Source organism: Strigops habroptila, chromosome 3 (genome assembly GCF_004027225.2).
Source record: "Strigops habroptila isolate Jane chromosome 3, bStrHab1.2.pri, whole genome shotgun sequence".
Classification (NCBI taxonomy): domain Eukaryota; kingdom Metazoa; phylum Chordata; class Aves; order Psittaciformes; family Psittacidae; genus Strigops; species Strigops habroptila.
The window spans coordinates 78,040,681-78,055,331 of record NC_044279.2 but is presented as its reverse complement, the minus strand read 5'-3'; the positions used below and the strand labels follow the sequence as shown (position 1 = coordinate 78,055,331).

Genomic DNA, 14,651 nt, shown 5'->3' with positions numbered 1-14,651 from the left:
ATTTGGAACAGAAAAGGCTATTCTGGAAGAATCAGAGCTAAAGTACTGGAAGAATCACACCAGGTTCTGATCAATTAAGTGAAAAAGTAAAAATCTCCAAGAGACACTGAGGGTTTGGGCTGTGCTCCAAAGCTTGCCAAGGTCGAGGGGAGTTGCTGCGTTGATTTCAATGGGTTTTGGATTGGCCCTGCAAGGGTAAAAGGCTGTTGCATGAGAAAAAGGAAGTTCTGAAGCTATGTAGCCACAAGCTAATAGTTTCTTTAGCACTGTGCGCCACTGGCAGCCACAGTCGCATCGGGGCGTGTTGAGAGAGAAAGGTATAAAGTAGAAGGCTGTGAGAGGAGGGATGCTTTTAAATGGTATGGAGTTTTCCAAGGAGGTATGAGGAAATGCCTTCAGGCACAGATAGGAGAGACTAGGAAATATAATTTATATAATATTGGTATAGCTACTTTGTAGCAGAGGTTTGTTCAGGAAAAAGCCAGCCATTTGGTCTCTTCATCTTACCTGGCTCTATGGGCCATGAGAATAGATGCAGAAAATGAGTATTTCTAGCAAGAGGAAAGGAGTTCATTTTTAAGTGTTGAGCAATTACACAAAAAAAAGGAAGGATGGGCTCCCCCTGCTCCCCAAAGGTGAGAGGTGATGACTAGCTTGTTCTGTTCATTCTACATGTTTTGCTTTAAAATGAATGTTGAGATTCCTCTTAAAAACTGTGTCCTTAACGTAGTCAGCTCCACTTGCTTCCCCCAGCATGGTGCTGTTGCGCACAGAGCATGCTTGCAGGTTACGGTGGTATAATCTTTGATTTCCAAGTGTTGAATTATCCTTTTGTATGACCGGATTTCATGGAAGTGGAGACCCACTGTCTAAGTAAGCAGTGGTGCGAGGTGGAAATGAGCTGCTCTGGCACCTTCTAAAGGTGTGAGCCTTTGGTCCTGAGAAATGCAGTATCTTACCATGATCATCCTCAGTTGTTGTCTTAGCTGGTATTGCTGCAAAGGGCCTTGGTAACACTGAGGTCACCTAGTCCCTTTAAAACAACTCCTTCACAATGCTTTACAGCAAATCCTAATTTGAGAAGACAAAACCTGGGGTACACGAGTGGATCTTTGGTTTGTTGGTTTCATCCTTTTCTGCAGAGGACAAGCTCTTGCATGGGTACTGTTCTGTTGTATGAAACATGCCAACTGTATTTTGCCTTTACCTGTAGATAAGAAAGACCTTGTTGTGGTGGATAATGACAATGAAATATGTGTCCAAGGTGTAGTCCAAGGTGCTCTTCATCGATTCTGACTTCTACTCCTTTTTCCTTCTCAGGGGTGTCACTAGTGGAAATCACCTCTAAATACCTGGCTAGGACTGGCTCTTTATCGAGGGAGGTGCTTGACTGAACAGCATCCAAGTGAAATGGTTACCACTGCTCTGGTTATCACTGCTCTGGTTTGCACCACTGTCCTACCCAGCAGTGCCCTAAGGGTGAATAAGTCCGCACCAAGGGCAGGGGTGTCTTCTTCCTGCTGAGCTGCCTCTTGGAAAGACCTAGTGTTTCTTCAGCCGTTGGCCATGCAATACTGTGACCCTGTGAGACAGGGATTTGGGGTAGGCAGTAAGTGAAGCCACCAGATGGTGCCCTAGGTCCTCGCTGCTCCTTTTCCTGTCCCCTGCCTGCCCACATCCCCCTGCCAGTTCCCCTGGTAGCCCCCAGACCACAGACTCCCAGGGGTGGGCACCTTCAGCCATGCAGAACATCCCCAGCCATAATTGTCTTCTACCCCTGAGGTTGGTGCCTCTGGCAGCCCTCACAGCTCTGCATCATGCCCCAGGCACCACCAGCACCTGTGAAGAGATGGGGATAGGACCAGTTCCCCTCTGCACCCATGAAGTCTGGAGAACTAGCTTCATCAGATACCAGTGTCTTGGCACAGGGCTGCCCATGTGAGGGCCAGAAGCGTGGCTGCTGACACCATCATTGGGTCAGACTGGCATCTGAAATGCAAAATAGGCCAGATGTTTGGGGCTGCTTGGAGCTGCCACTACTTTTCTTTCCATTTGGAAATGGCATCTTATCATGGGTTTGGGAAAATTTACTGTGTCCATGGTGAAAAAATCGTTTGCAGCATATGCTTCTCTTCTTCTTTGCTGTGTCAGGAAGCTGATGAAGTCTCAGATACCACTCTTTCTGTGGTTTGGGATTCTGTAGTCACCAAGATTTGTTATGCACAGTGAAGTATCATTAAGAGATTACAAATGAAAATAAGAGAAGGTCAGAGAGCGCCAGTGATCTCCAAGGGAAAAGTGGAGAATGTGAACCTTCAGCGTCTTCTCTTGCTTGATTCTAGAGCAAGCCCAGTCTCCACGTGCTGTCAGGGGTAGAATGTTTTTCTTTGTTAATGATAAAATAGAAATGCAGGTTACTATTAGTAACTAGTATGTTACTAGGTACTTCACTATTAATAATCAGGCCTTTAAGCTGTCAAACTGTGTTATGAGCTGGATCTGCTCTCATTCAGGGAGGGAGTCTTTCGATGAACCTCTCCTGGAGATCCTGTTCTCTTTCAGCTCTTTGAATTATGTGGGTTGTACTGTATTGCTCTGGGCCACATGAAGATTTGGATATACAGCTGGTAGGGCCAGGCAGGTCAGTCACCCTGCTTTAAGGAGTCAGAATGTAATTATCCAAATTGGAATAGGGTGAACATGGAAAAGCTAACATATGGACTTCTTCAAAATGTTATGTCTTTTAATAACTAGTCAGGGCCTCTGGTTTCTATCCCATCTGAAAGATTTGTCTGCCTACAATTTTATGCAATGATATCTGAGTACTTCCAGGGGCAATAATTGTACCCAAAATACCTGTACCACAGTGAGTTTCCCTCCCTTGTGAGGAAATTAGCCCTGTAATATCGCTAACGGTGCTTTTGGCACTGACATGTGCCGTTAAAGTCAAAGATTCTAGAAGTCCTTGCAAGGCTCAGTGTGACGTTTCAGCTTCATACATAGAAGAAAAAAAAAGGAGACTCAAGAGGTTAATGCAGTCTCATGAGGTTTAACTACTTTTCCAAAATTGCAGGGGGTCAGAGGTGAAGTCGGGAACAGAATTCAGGTTCCTATGTTCTTATTTGTACTAGGTTGTCCAGGTGGGAGCCAGTAGGTGGGTAAGTAGGGAGCTGCTGAGCTCCTTACAGTTTAGGAAAAACAAAACAGTTTCTTCCTGAGTCACCAGCCTCAGTTTCTGCAGCACTTTGCTTTTCATTTTTGATTTCCCATGCAAGTATCAATCAGGCTTTTGTCTGCCTGGCTGAGGTAGCAGAGCTGCAGGAGAAGTTACTGCTCTCTTTTACGGAGGTATCCACCATTTTGGCAGTAAGAGCCAAAATACCATGGAAAGCCCAAATATGTATGCTGTAATTCCCCAAATAAATGTTTATGGAGTGAATGTGCTGAGTTGCTCCTCATCCACCCCATAAAGTCTTCCTGATTGCTGAAGAAGTTCCTGAGCTTGTCAAGAGGCTTTAGACAAGGAAGAGCAAATGGCTGCAGCTGGGTTGCAGAGGCTCTCTCTGCTCATGAGGAAGAGAGGCAGGGAAGTCCCTACCATCCCAACAGTTAGATGCTGGAGAAGGAGGTGTGAGGAGAGGTGATAATGCTGATAATTATGTGAATGGAAATGCTTGCCATTCTTTTTTAATGTTTAAAGGAAACCACACTTTTGAGGTGATGTAATTCCCGCTCCGTTGGGTTGTTTATTCAAGCAGTGCAGTGCTATGCTGGCACATGTGAAGAGAAAGTAAAACTTCAGCTCAGCTTTTGCCCTCTCAGGATTTCTGTATGCTTTCAGTCTCATTCAGGTCACGGCAGCGTGTGAACCTGAAGCACAACAGCTCTTCCAGCATGGCCCTCTCTACAGACTGGCCCTTTGCTAAAGAATATGCAACATGCAATGGGAGATTTGAAGAAACCAGTTTAATAGAAGGAGTTGTAACTCTTCCTTTTCTCCTCTCGAAAAGATTTAAAATAATCTTGCTGTCCATAAAAATCAGGTTAGCTATTTTTGGTTCTTGCAGAGCTAAAATGAATGCAGCATCTCTCATTTCCAGTCATGGCAAGTCACTAGACATCAATTGTTAATTGTTTGATTAATCTTGAATTTTGAGAGCTGACAGTGCCTGTTCTAGCACTTAGAGAAGAGCTACATTTAAAAGAAAGGAGAAAACGTTTCCTTTTTCTCCCCCCCTTTTTTTTTTCTTTGAACATAGCCTGAAAGGTAGAAGCATGAAATTACAAGGAGGATTTTAATGTATGTTGTCCTGAGAAAGATGGGCCATTAGGCAGAGTGCAAGTAAAACAGTCAAAGGTTCAGCAGAAACTAGGGGGGTGTGATGAATTAATTTTAGCATATGCTTCATCAATTCATTACAAAACTATCTTAAACCCAACCGTTAGTATACTTCGGTGTATGCTCATCTGTGTTACTCCATGGTTTTCACTTAAATAAGTAAGCAGAAAGGTTTCCTTCATGAAGATGGGTGACATTTCTATGTAGAGAAAGGCCATTTAAGGTCAACGGTTACAAGGGGCTATACCTTTGTGTGCTCTGTGTATGGTTGGACAGGTAATTATCACTGCATATGACTCCCTAAGGGGTGGTGTTAAAAAATATAAACCAAATAAAAAGACATTCAAACCCCTTATAGAATATTTATAAAATTGTTTGGCCTTTTTTTCTTTTTTTCCTTCCCTCCCAGCAATGTGTGTGTAGCTCATCCAGGATGAGCAGCAACATGGTGTATCAGCCCTTGCTTGGGAGGAACATATTACACTGTCAGGTTTCATTTTTCTGTATAACAGGCAGGCCAGAATATATGATTGTACAGAGTGATGTAAAGGTGTTATGGGTACAAGTTCAAGTTAGCTTTCTTATGTTAGAAAAAGGACTTATCTTGATGTCACCCCACTAACTAAGGAATAATAAAGGCTCTGATTTTTTCTTTTCAATTATCTGGATGCCACAGACTTCTTGGGAGAGGTAAGCGCTATCCTGGACATCTACTCAAAGGTCTGCGTAATCCACGGAACGTTGTGATGACAATATTAAAACACAGGAGTGCCACCACCACTGTTCTTACCAGATGATGAGCCAGTGATCTCGCAAGAAAATCCCAGTGGTAAAAGGGAAAAATTCTGACAATACACCCCTCCAGTCCCTCTGAATACAGCACTCTCTACATGGTCACCTGCTGGAACTAAGCATGGGTATTTTGGTCTACAAGTGTCTCCAGCAATGGGGTAGAGAAGAGAAAGTTTCCACTGTGTGCTAGGCTGAGACCTATTGCTTTGCAGATGTCCCAGTTAGCGAGCAGTTAAACAGTTCCAAGGCATATTGTCCTCATCTAATCCCTTCCTGCAGTCAGGTTTCTTGTGTGCCTTGCTCCATCCAGTCTTGTGCCTTTTGGATTAATGTTTCCTTTGCTTAATTTAATTTACATTTATACCATTTATATTCTCTCAGACAACCCTAAACAGTCTTTCTTGCTCCCTGGTGCTTCTGCACCCCTGAAGTTCTCGTATGCAATTCCCGTGATGCTCTTCACAGTCGTTATTGGCCAACCTACACATGCTGCAATCCCTTCCAGCTTTTTTATTTTATGTTGCTCTTCTTTTTATTTCCCTCCAAGTTGTTGACATCTAGCTAGCACTGAGTCGTCCAGAACTAAACATGTCTTCAAACTGTGGTCTCACCACTATATTAAAAAATGGGACTATTGCCTATATCTCTGAGAAGAGGTCTCTGCCTTTACAACCCTAAATTAAATTAACTGCATGATTTTTGCTGCCATATCACATTGCAAAAACATATTAAATCTGCTGTCTACTGTCTCCCTGAGGTCTTCTGGTATTTCTGCTTTCAGTGGTTGAGCACAGATGATTCCTCTCTTCACCTCAGTTTCTATCTTTCAGTAGCTCATATGTTGTACCTACTGCCTTTTTAGACATGTGGGATTGTTCAGGGTTCCTCTTTGAGGAACAGCAGTGTGATTCCTTACACATAAGTAAATTATCTCTATTTTTTAGCGTGAAATAGTCTGTCTCCACCATTTTCCCTCCAAGCTGTCCTATGATAATCTGCCTCAGTGCAATTAAAAGGCATGCTACTCTTTTTGGTTTCCAGATTTTTCCTATTTATAACTAACTGTATAGAGCGCTGGCCTGTATGTTAATAATCTGCAACAATCTGTTTGAACGTCACATACTGAGGATCACGGGTTGAAACTCTTTTTCTGGAGAAAGGAAACGCTGTTCTTTCCTTAAGAAGTTTCTGTCCCAAATGTTGAGAATATGGATTAGTTTTTCTTTGGTGAGGAATGACATATGAAAATGCTGCTTTGTGCGGGAGACTTCTTTCTATGGGTGGCTCAACACTCTGCAATTAACTTCCCTGGGAAACAAGATGTACCACAGAAACTGCCACCATCCTCATTATCACTGATATAAACACAGAGCAACATGAACAGAGGAGAGATAAAAAAAAACCCAACTCATGAAACCAAAACACTTTGCTCCATGCATCTTCTTCCTAGGGAGAGAACAAGAAAAAGAAACACCCTCCATGTGACAGATGTTAGTCAGATGAGCTAATGCAGTCCTAGAAGGTACGTGGATATTACGTTCATGAAAACAGTATAAGAATCGATACAGAAGGGAATCCATTTTATCATATTCTATTTCACAGGTAAGAGAATCTGGAAGAATTGGTTAAAGCAGGTGAGATGCTAAAAGAGGTGTTGTAGCTGTGGATGGTCTAAAGATCCTAGGGAAGCAAGGTTTGTGGCAAAAGGTAATATCCTTTATTAGATCAACTGATAGAGCTGGAAAAAGCAAATAAGCTTTTGGGCTCAGGGTCTCTTTATCAGATCTGACAGAAAGCAGCAATATTCAAGCTAACTACAGGTTAGATGCAATTGCTCTTAGTTTAATCTAATTATATTAATCAATGTGACCACTTGAGGAAAAAAAGGAGCACCTATGAAGCAGAAAGGGGTGTGAACAGAAGTGACTGACAGGCTGCTGGTGCTCTGCTGAACCACTGGCAGAAAAGGGTTGTTTGTGCTGGTGTTAAAGGGAGAGGTCAGCAGGGAGACTGTAACAGGCTAGGAAGGCAACATCTCCCTTAGATCCATGATCTTTAGTGTCTAGGGATCATAAGTTTTAACGCTAAGCTTTATCTTTTGGGAACATTTTGTAGGTCTCCTTTGGGATAAGGATGGAGGGGCTCGACTTGCTGCTGTCTGACAAAAGGTGCTCTAATGATGAGTACGGTTTTCTGTCCTTTACTGGCTGGCAGTAGACGCTTGTTCTAAGACAGCAATTATTTTAGCTTCATTCACATGGTTTCTGTGGGGCTATTTTGCGTGCGGGATGAAGCGATGAACTGTAGAGATGTGGGACAAGTACATGCAGGAACAAAGAATTTTGGTGGTTTTGCTGTGGGAGGAAGGGCATTGATTACGCTGTCTGTGCAGCGGTCCTGGCGTATTTCATGTTTGATGCTCTGGCAGTATCTGGTTCTATTTCATGTGTTTTCATCTGCAGATTTGCTTCCTGTAATGAGCTGGAAAAGGGAGAGCCTGAAGGTTAGGAGAAGAGACACAGGCGAAAAAAAAAATAATCTTTCAGAGACAGTAATTTAAAAGATTATTTTATGTGTGGATTTTAACATGGAATATTATTGCTATCGGGCACGTGTTTGCAGGAGGAATGCTACAGCAGAGACTACACTAAAAAGCAGAAAAACATTTGCAGCAAGCTAATGTGGTCAGAGTCTCTGCAAGTCCTTGTTAATTTTGGTTGCACTAGACAAACACCAAATAAACCTTGATCCCTTGAAAAGTGATTTTCCAAGATCGTTGCTGTTGCTGTGTTATCTTTATTATAGTAAATTCGTATCTATTTTGCTGGAAGAGTGACCTTGCTGGATAAAGCAGCTCACCAGTGTTCCCCTCAGAGCAGGTGCAACAATATCTGCAGGGCTAGCTAGATCTCACAGCTTCTTGGTCCGTTTTGGATGGCTGCTGGTCTTATTGCATCTGCTTTATAGAGGGAGTTTTATCGCCTGTATGTTCTTGTGTATGTGCTGGCTTTCAGGGTGCCATTTTTTAATGTCAATTGTGGTGCCTAGAAGGCCGATGCCAATGTAGGAGCAATCCTAGGACCAACTGGAGCAGCAGGGAAGCTGCTCATTCAATTTGCGGTTGTATTTGATGAAAGAGTCCGAGGTTTCCTGAGCTGCCTGCATTTCTGATAGAAATGTCATCTCTGTTTCCTATATATGGCCTGGCTTGGTGGTGGAATGTTTTTCAGACTTGGCTTGTGAAGAAAAATGGCATATCAAGGTGTTAAAGAGCTGCAGAAAGGTGATCTCTCTCTGCCCCCCACTTAGTGCTTGGCAAACAACAAGAGGTGACTAAATGCTGCCTGAAGAAAAGAGCTGGATGCTTGCTGCATGATGTAGCAGAGACGAAAATTTCACATGGTTAAAAAAGAAAGAAAGAAAAAAGGCCTAATGCATTCATTAATAAAAATGCTTTGGAAGCTGTTGAATGCGAAGACCCCAGATGCGGGTGAGGAAGTACCTGCCCCCAGATCACCAGGTCATGGGGGGGGGGGGGGGGTCTTCTAGGGCAGTGTCACAGCTGCTTGTTGGAGCTGACACTCTATGTTACGGTTTGTGTGTTCAGCGCTCTGGGAGGCAGGATGCTGATCTGACTCAGTACTGCTGTTTCTTTTCTAGAGAAAACGAGGGGCTTTCCTCGCTTTTACTGCGAGCCCCAACTGGAAAGCACGTTAACTACGTTTTCATTTACTTTCCCGACTGCAGCGGCAAGCCCCAGGCCTATGCATCAGGGCCCCAAGTGCTTCAACAGTAGCCTTAAGAAGGGAACAAACCCACTGTTCAGGGGTCCGGTTTTACCCGCTCCTCTCCAGGACAAAGGAGACCGGGGAAGCCCCTGCCCGACTACCCAGTGGCACCCGCAACACCCCACTAGCCGAGAGGCAGCCGTTCCTCCAGGAAAACCGGCGCCCGCAACGGGCGGGCCGTGAGGCCTTCCCGCCCCAGAGCGGAGCCCGCCGGGCCGGAGTAGAGGCCAATCCCACCACGGCCTCAGGGGAGGACGGGCCTGCGGCGCCGCCTCCTCTCAGGAAACGGGGGCGAGAGCGGGAGCCGGCGTGGGGGGAAACTGACACACGAGGGGCCCTGGGGCAGCGCCCTGCCCCGCCACCTCCCCCTCCAGGCAGCGCTGTGAGATACCAGAGCCCTCCTCCGCGCCCGGCCCTGCCGAGGGAGCCCGCCCCGCCAGCGGCTCCTCCTCCTGCCCGGCCGCCGCCGCCGCTCTGCCAGCAGCCAGTCGGGCCTGAGACCCGCGCCCGGCTGCAGGGCCTGCTCTGAGCGCTGGAGGAGGGCGGGCGGGGGAGAGGTGAGGAAAATCTAGCAAGGAAAAGCTCCGGAGACCGAGCCCGCCGCGTCACATGAGCTGACAGGATCCGTACCCGCTCCCCTCGGCGCAACAAAGAGCCGGGAGCCCCTCTGCCCGCCGCAGGACGGGACGGGACGGAGCGGGGCTGCCATGGGACCCTGAGGGCCGGCCCCCACAGGTAAGCGGCGGCCGTTACGGCGTTTGCTCGCCCGCCTTACCTGGCGCGCGAGGGCGCCCCCCACCTGGCGGGAAGGGCGGGGCGGCGGGGGGGGGACCGGCACCCTCGGCTCCTCTGCACCCGCTGGGTCTGAGGTGACTTTCCAAAACCTCCGGGGTTTTGTGTCGTTCCTTCCCCTCCCCCCGGCGTGTGCGGCGTTTATTGGGGGTTTTATTTGTTTTTAAGCGGGCCGTCACCCCAGCTCCCCCCGGGGGCGGAGAGCGGGACCTGCCGCCCTCGCGTCCCTCCCTCAGCCCCCTTCCCCGCGTGTGAAGAGCGGGCGCCTCCACAGCCGGGGGGCAGGCGGTCTCTGGGGGGCTGCTGAGAGCGGGGAGAGGCGCTGGTGCTTCCCGCGACCCTCGCCTGGGTTTCTGTCCGGTTGCCTGTATGCAGCCGTCGTTAACCTCCGATTATCTTCGTATTATTTTCTTTTTATGGTGAGCAAACACTTAACCCCGTGCGGTTTTATGCATTGCCTCCCCCCATAGCCCACCCTTTTCCCCTAACCCCCTGTGGACCAGCACATCGTAACCTTTCTTGCTGTTAAGAAGAACATTAAGGTGATCTTTATTTTTGTCAAGGCGCCATCCCGCTTATGAGCTGCCTTTCCCAAGCCAAATTCCTGCTGGTAGGCAGCCCCTCGCCCACCCGGGGCTTGCCCACCGGGACTGTGACTGGAAGTTGTTGACAGTGGCATGCACATGTGCCACATGTTCCTCGAGTGAGCGGCCTCACAGCCATCGAGGTTTATGGCTGGAAGCTCCCGGTGGGAGCCCAGGGTGGGTGAAAAATATCCCAGCAAGGCTGGCGTCTGAAGCTTCTTCTGGTTTGGGAAATGCTCTCCCCCGTTTTTGCTGTGTGTGGGTGCTGAGAGTGTGGTGCTGGGATGGGTGTTGGGGGTGTAGAGGTGAGGAGAAGTTTGGGGGGGTCCTGGGAGCTGGGGTGGCATGGGAACAGCAGGAGGTCGGGGAAGACCTAGCAAGGGGAGAACACAAGTGATGGGAATGGGGGACTGTGGACAGCCTGGGTAGGGGACTGAGTCCCGTGAGTGCTCTCCCCTCTGTGTGTATGGCATGGTGCGATGCTGGTGAAGGGAATGGTTTATGTGTGAGGTTTGTTTGGTTTGTTTTTTTTTTTTTTAATTCTCTCTTTTTTCATGATTTTATTCTTGGCTTGCAGCCCTCTCTGCTATGATATGGAAATAATCTGCTCCTGGGCACGGCTGGCATCTTCTTTCATATGCCAAGCGGCCGCCTGGCTTGAGTCTTAACACAGACGCCCGTTAACCCTGGCTCTGTCCAACTGGGAGTGTCCCTGGGAAGGAGTCTTCCCTTGTGTGTTATCTTGGCTGGTGGGGACAGAGAAGAAACCACAGTTCCCTTTCAGAGGGAGGTGCTAGGCTGGCCTTGATAATTGTGTTAAATCTCTTTAAATCAAAACTAAACTTAAGTAAAGCTACGAGGTGAGGAGAAACAAGCCACCCGCTGCCCTCTGGATGTCTAGTGCCTACAATGGCAGAAACAGCTCCAGCAAAGCCATTTCCTTTCAGGTGGGGGGGCAGGACTGTGGTTCAAGCAGTAGGAAAACGATTGCACACCAGGGAAGGCAGTGGAAAGAGGAGAAGCCAAGGGTGTGCAGCACCTTCCCATGCAGCTCATGGGTCCCAAGATATTTCACAGCTCCTCTCACTGCAGGCTTTGGAGAGAAACGGGTTGCATGACTGAGGAGGTTGGACAGATGCTGCTGTCAGCCTCAGCTGTTCAAAGACTACGAGTTAGCCTGCATGTGCCATCCCCACCCCAGCGTTTTTAAGGAGTGGCATTGGGGTCCTTACTCCTTCAGGGTAAACCAAATTTGCAAGTTTAAGCATGTCTTCATGCAAACTTGGACGTCGAGTTTATTTTTAATGAAAGCCACGAATCTTATGTAGTGTGACTTCAGTTAAAGCAGCAAATGCTCCAAAACAGGGCAAAACTGTGAAAGGAGACAATGCTGATTTTAATTGCTCATTTTTCCCCAACACCTTCTTTCTCCAAGATTCCTGTTATGATTCCCCTCCCTTTGCGGGTGTTTCTTGGTCATGGTGGGGAACAGACTGGAACTTGTCAATACCAGCTCAACTTCTGCTGATTAGGGCTTAGAATGTGACTGTTTTTTAATGCAGCCAGCTATGTCACGAGGGCCTGGACTGGGACCCTGACAGTTTGTTTCATGTGTGTCATTAGCTGCCATGGAAGACTAATGACTGTGGCTGACAATTTGTGTCTTCACAAAATAGGAGAAAAGGTTGGCTGTTCCCCTAGAGTGGACGGGAGGTTTGAAGTGAAAGTTTGTTCATCTGTCCCTTCCCTCCAAAAAAATGTACAGCACGTTTTTGAAACTGAGTCATCGGGTACAATTTATTTTAAGTATTTTTAAGCTATTATGAATTTGATGCACTTTGGCCACATGCTTGCTGGAAATTGTAAGACAGTTGTTCAGATTTGCCCTGGCTGGGTTCGAAAAGGTGATGAGGAACTTCCCTGCTGCAGCCCTTTTAGATCTGAGCAGAGCAGAATTGTCATAAAAGGGGTGGAACATTTTGATGCCCTGTGCTCTGGGCATACTGGGAAGGGAGCGTGCAAGGCTCTTGTCTGTCCGCCAGGCTTGTGCTGAAGGCTGTGCTGTCTCCCACCAACAGACTCTCTCTGAGCCGTGCTGCTTCTTGAGAGATGTAGCACAGGGTCAGATATGTGGTGTGTGGAGGGCAAATTCCCTCCAAAGTCACTTTGTCGTAGACATCATAACAGGGATGCACAGGTTCAGGAATGATTATTAGTGTCTGATGACCTGGCGACGATTGTGTAATGACACTGAGTAACAGATAAAAGATTTTATATCCCATAAACTTGGTTCTTCCTTCAGGGTGAACCGCAAGGCTTTGAGTTTGACGGCTCTCTGGTAACTGCAAATAGGTGCAAACATTAATCACTCAAAACAAGTCCTTAAAAATAAGAACAGACACAGATGCAGGCTACAGGCAGGAAAGGGAAAGAAGAGCTAATTGCTATTTTCTCAGTGTATTTTTTTAAATCACATTTAATCCTGCATGTATGATTGCGCGAGTGACCCAGCAGCTCCAGCAGTTTATTCATTTATTTAAAACAGCTTTATAGTTCACCTTGAAAACCGCTTCCTGCCATATGGTTACATTATTTCCTTGTGCCACGTTTTTTGCTAATTACCAAGACCATTTGCTTTAAAATAGGTGTTTTTAATTTCACAGCCTTGTCTGCCTCTCCTGCTTGATCCTGCCCTGGAGTCAAGAGGCTGTGTCTGTTCATTCTCCATGGCAACAGGCTGTGATTTACTTATTTCAATTTAATTAAAAAGCAGCTATCAAATTCTAGGCATCTTATATGTTCCTTATATTAGGAAAATATCAGTGGATCAGTGTTCGCAACAGATCCACCAACCTCAAAAACAGAATTCTAAGCCTGAGCCACTGGTTTCTTTCCCAGCCCATCCCCTTTGGAAGAGCTGGGGTGGGGAGGTGTGTGCCGTGTCCTGTCCTCAGGTGGAGTGTATGAGGCCACTGCGCTGGGGTCATGGTAGGAGTCAAATTCTGGACTCCTATAGCATCAGGGTGCCAATTTAAACCACAGGACTTACCTGTTCAATCCCATCAGGTTGTTATCTCTCCTCCTGCTGCTGTTGTGCAGCTGTTGGGAGGTTTCAGGGCTTGATGGGTTGGCATGAACACCCCAGACCTTGCCTGGAAGGGAGAGCATGGGTTGCGTGCTCTGTGCATGGATTGGGGCAGGTGCTCTCTGCAGCACCTACATCTGAGAGCCATTTTCAAGGCTAGTGCGAGGTTGTGATGCTGTTGCTGGCTTGGGTGAAAAAAGCACACAGTATTAGTGGGCGCAAACATCTGTACTTGCTGCAGTGAAAATGCAGAAAATGGCAGTTCTGCTAGAAATGTGATGGTGTTTATCAGTTCTCCCCTTGTGAGAGATTTTACAAGTCAAAATCCTTTGTGTTATGCTTGATTTTTCTGGTCTGTCTTGAAGCCTATCTGTTTTTTGATGCATGCATGATATGGCTTTTGCTTTTAAGCTAGTCACAGCACAGAAGCCCACAACGCTCTGTTGGTTTTAGCATGGCTGGTATTTGTATGCAGGCTAGAAATGAAGACCTTAATCCTAAATTAGTTTTCAAAGCGCTGTGGTTGTACAAATGGTTTGTGTCAGCCAGGGGTAAGAAAGTGTAAAGGCAATGACCAGGCAGTTGTTGGCCGAAAGAGGGGCTGGTGTCTGGAAAGGACCTTGGGGGTGGATGGATGAGTGTGGTGAATTTACTAACCTTCAGGTGTTAGGTTTGGCAGTAAATGGACAGAGTGGAACCAGTGTAATTAAGGAGTGCCAAAATTAACACTCCTCCTTGTCTTAAATACCAACACCCCAGTTCTTAATAGGATTATTTTGTCTCGAAGGGACTGTTGAGATGACTCAGCCTTTGGAGTACCTGCATGCCGGTGGTGTTTTCCTCCTAGGAGAAGCTGGGCCTGCTGAGTTGTGTAACCAGACTTGGGTGCTATTTCCGAGCTCTGCTAATGTGTGGAAGAAGAAAAGTTGGCCATGCATTTTTATTAATCCTTAAGGAGCAGCTATCATGAGAAGAGTGCCTGCACAAAACTGCACCTTTTTTTTTTTTTTTTCCCCTTTAGTGTTGCTACTCCAGGTGCTTTTTCAAAGTCACCAGTGGTGATTTTAACAACAAACATAGGTTCTTGCTCCTCCTCACCCTGCCAAAGCCCTTGAGGCTGTGGCAGAGAATGTTGGAGTCTCTCCTGGCTTGCTTATCTTCATGGATTAAAATGATGTACTGAGTTTCTAGCTGCAGATTCCTGGTGATCATGCACCAGCTGGTAAGACCCTCATTGAGCCCGTGAGGGTAGCAGTTAAGCATGTGTTTAC

General features: G+C 46.7%; 1 protein-coding gene across 9 annotated transcripts in view; it reads left to right on the top strand.

Annotated features, from left to right (window-relative positions):
• The first annotated feature begins 9,363 nt into the window (after nucleotides 1-9,363).
• TCF20 (transcription factor 20) overlaps nucleotides 9,364-14,651 on the top strand; it is a 133,770-nt gene continuing 128,482 nt past the window's right edge. For 8 of the 9 annotated variants that reach the window (XR_003990575.1, XM_030479638.1, XM_030479645.1 and 5 more), the window contains exon 1: nucleotides 9,364-9,654. The gene's annotated coding sequence lies outside the window, so the exon portion shown is untranslated. The remainder of the gene's footprint in view (nucleotides 9,655-14,651) is intronic. The other variant, XM_030479634.1, reaches the window with a different exon arrangement.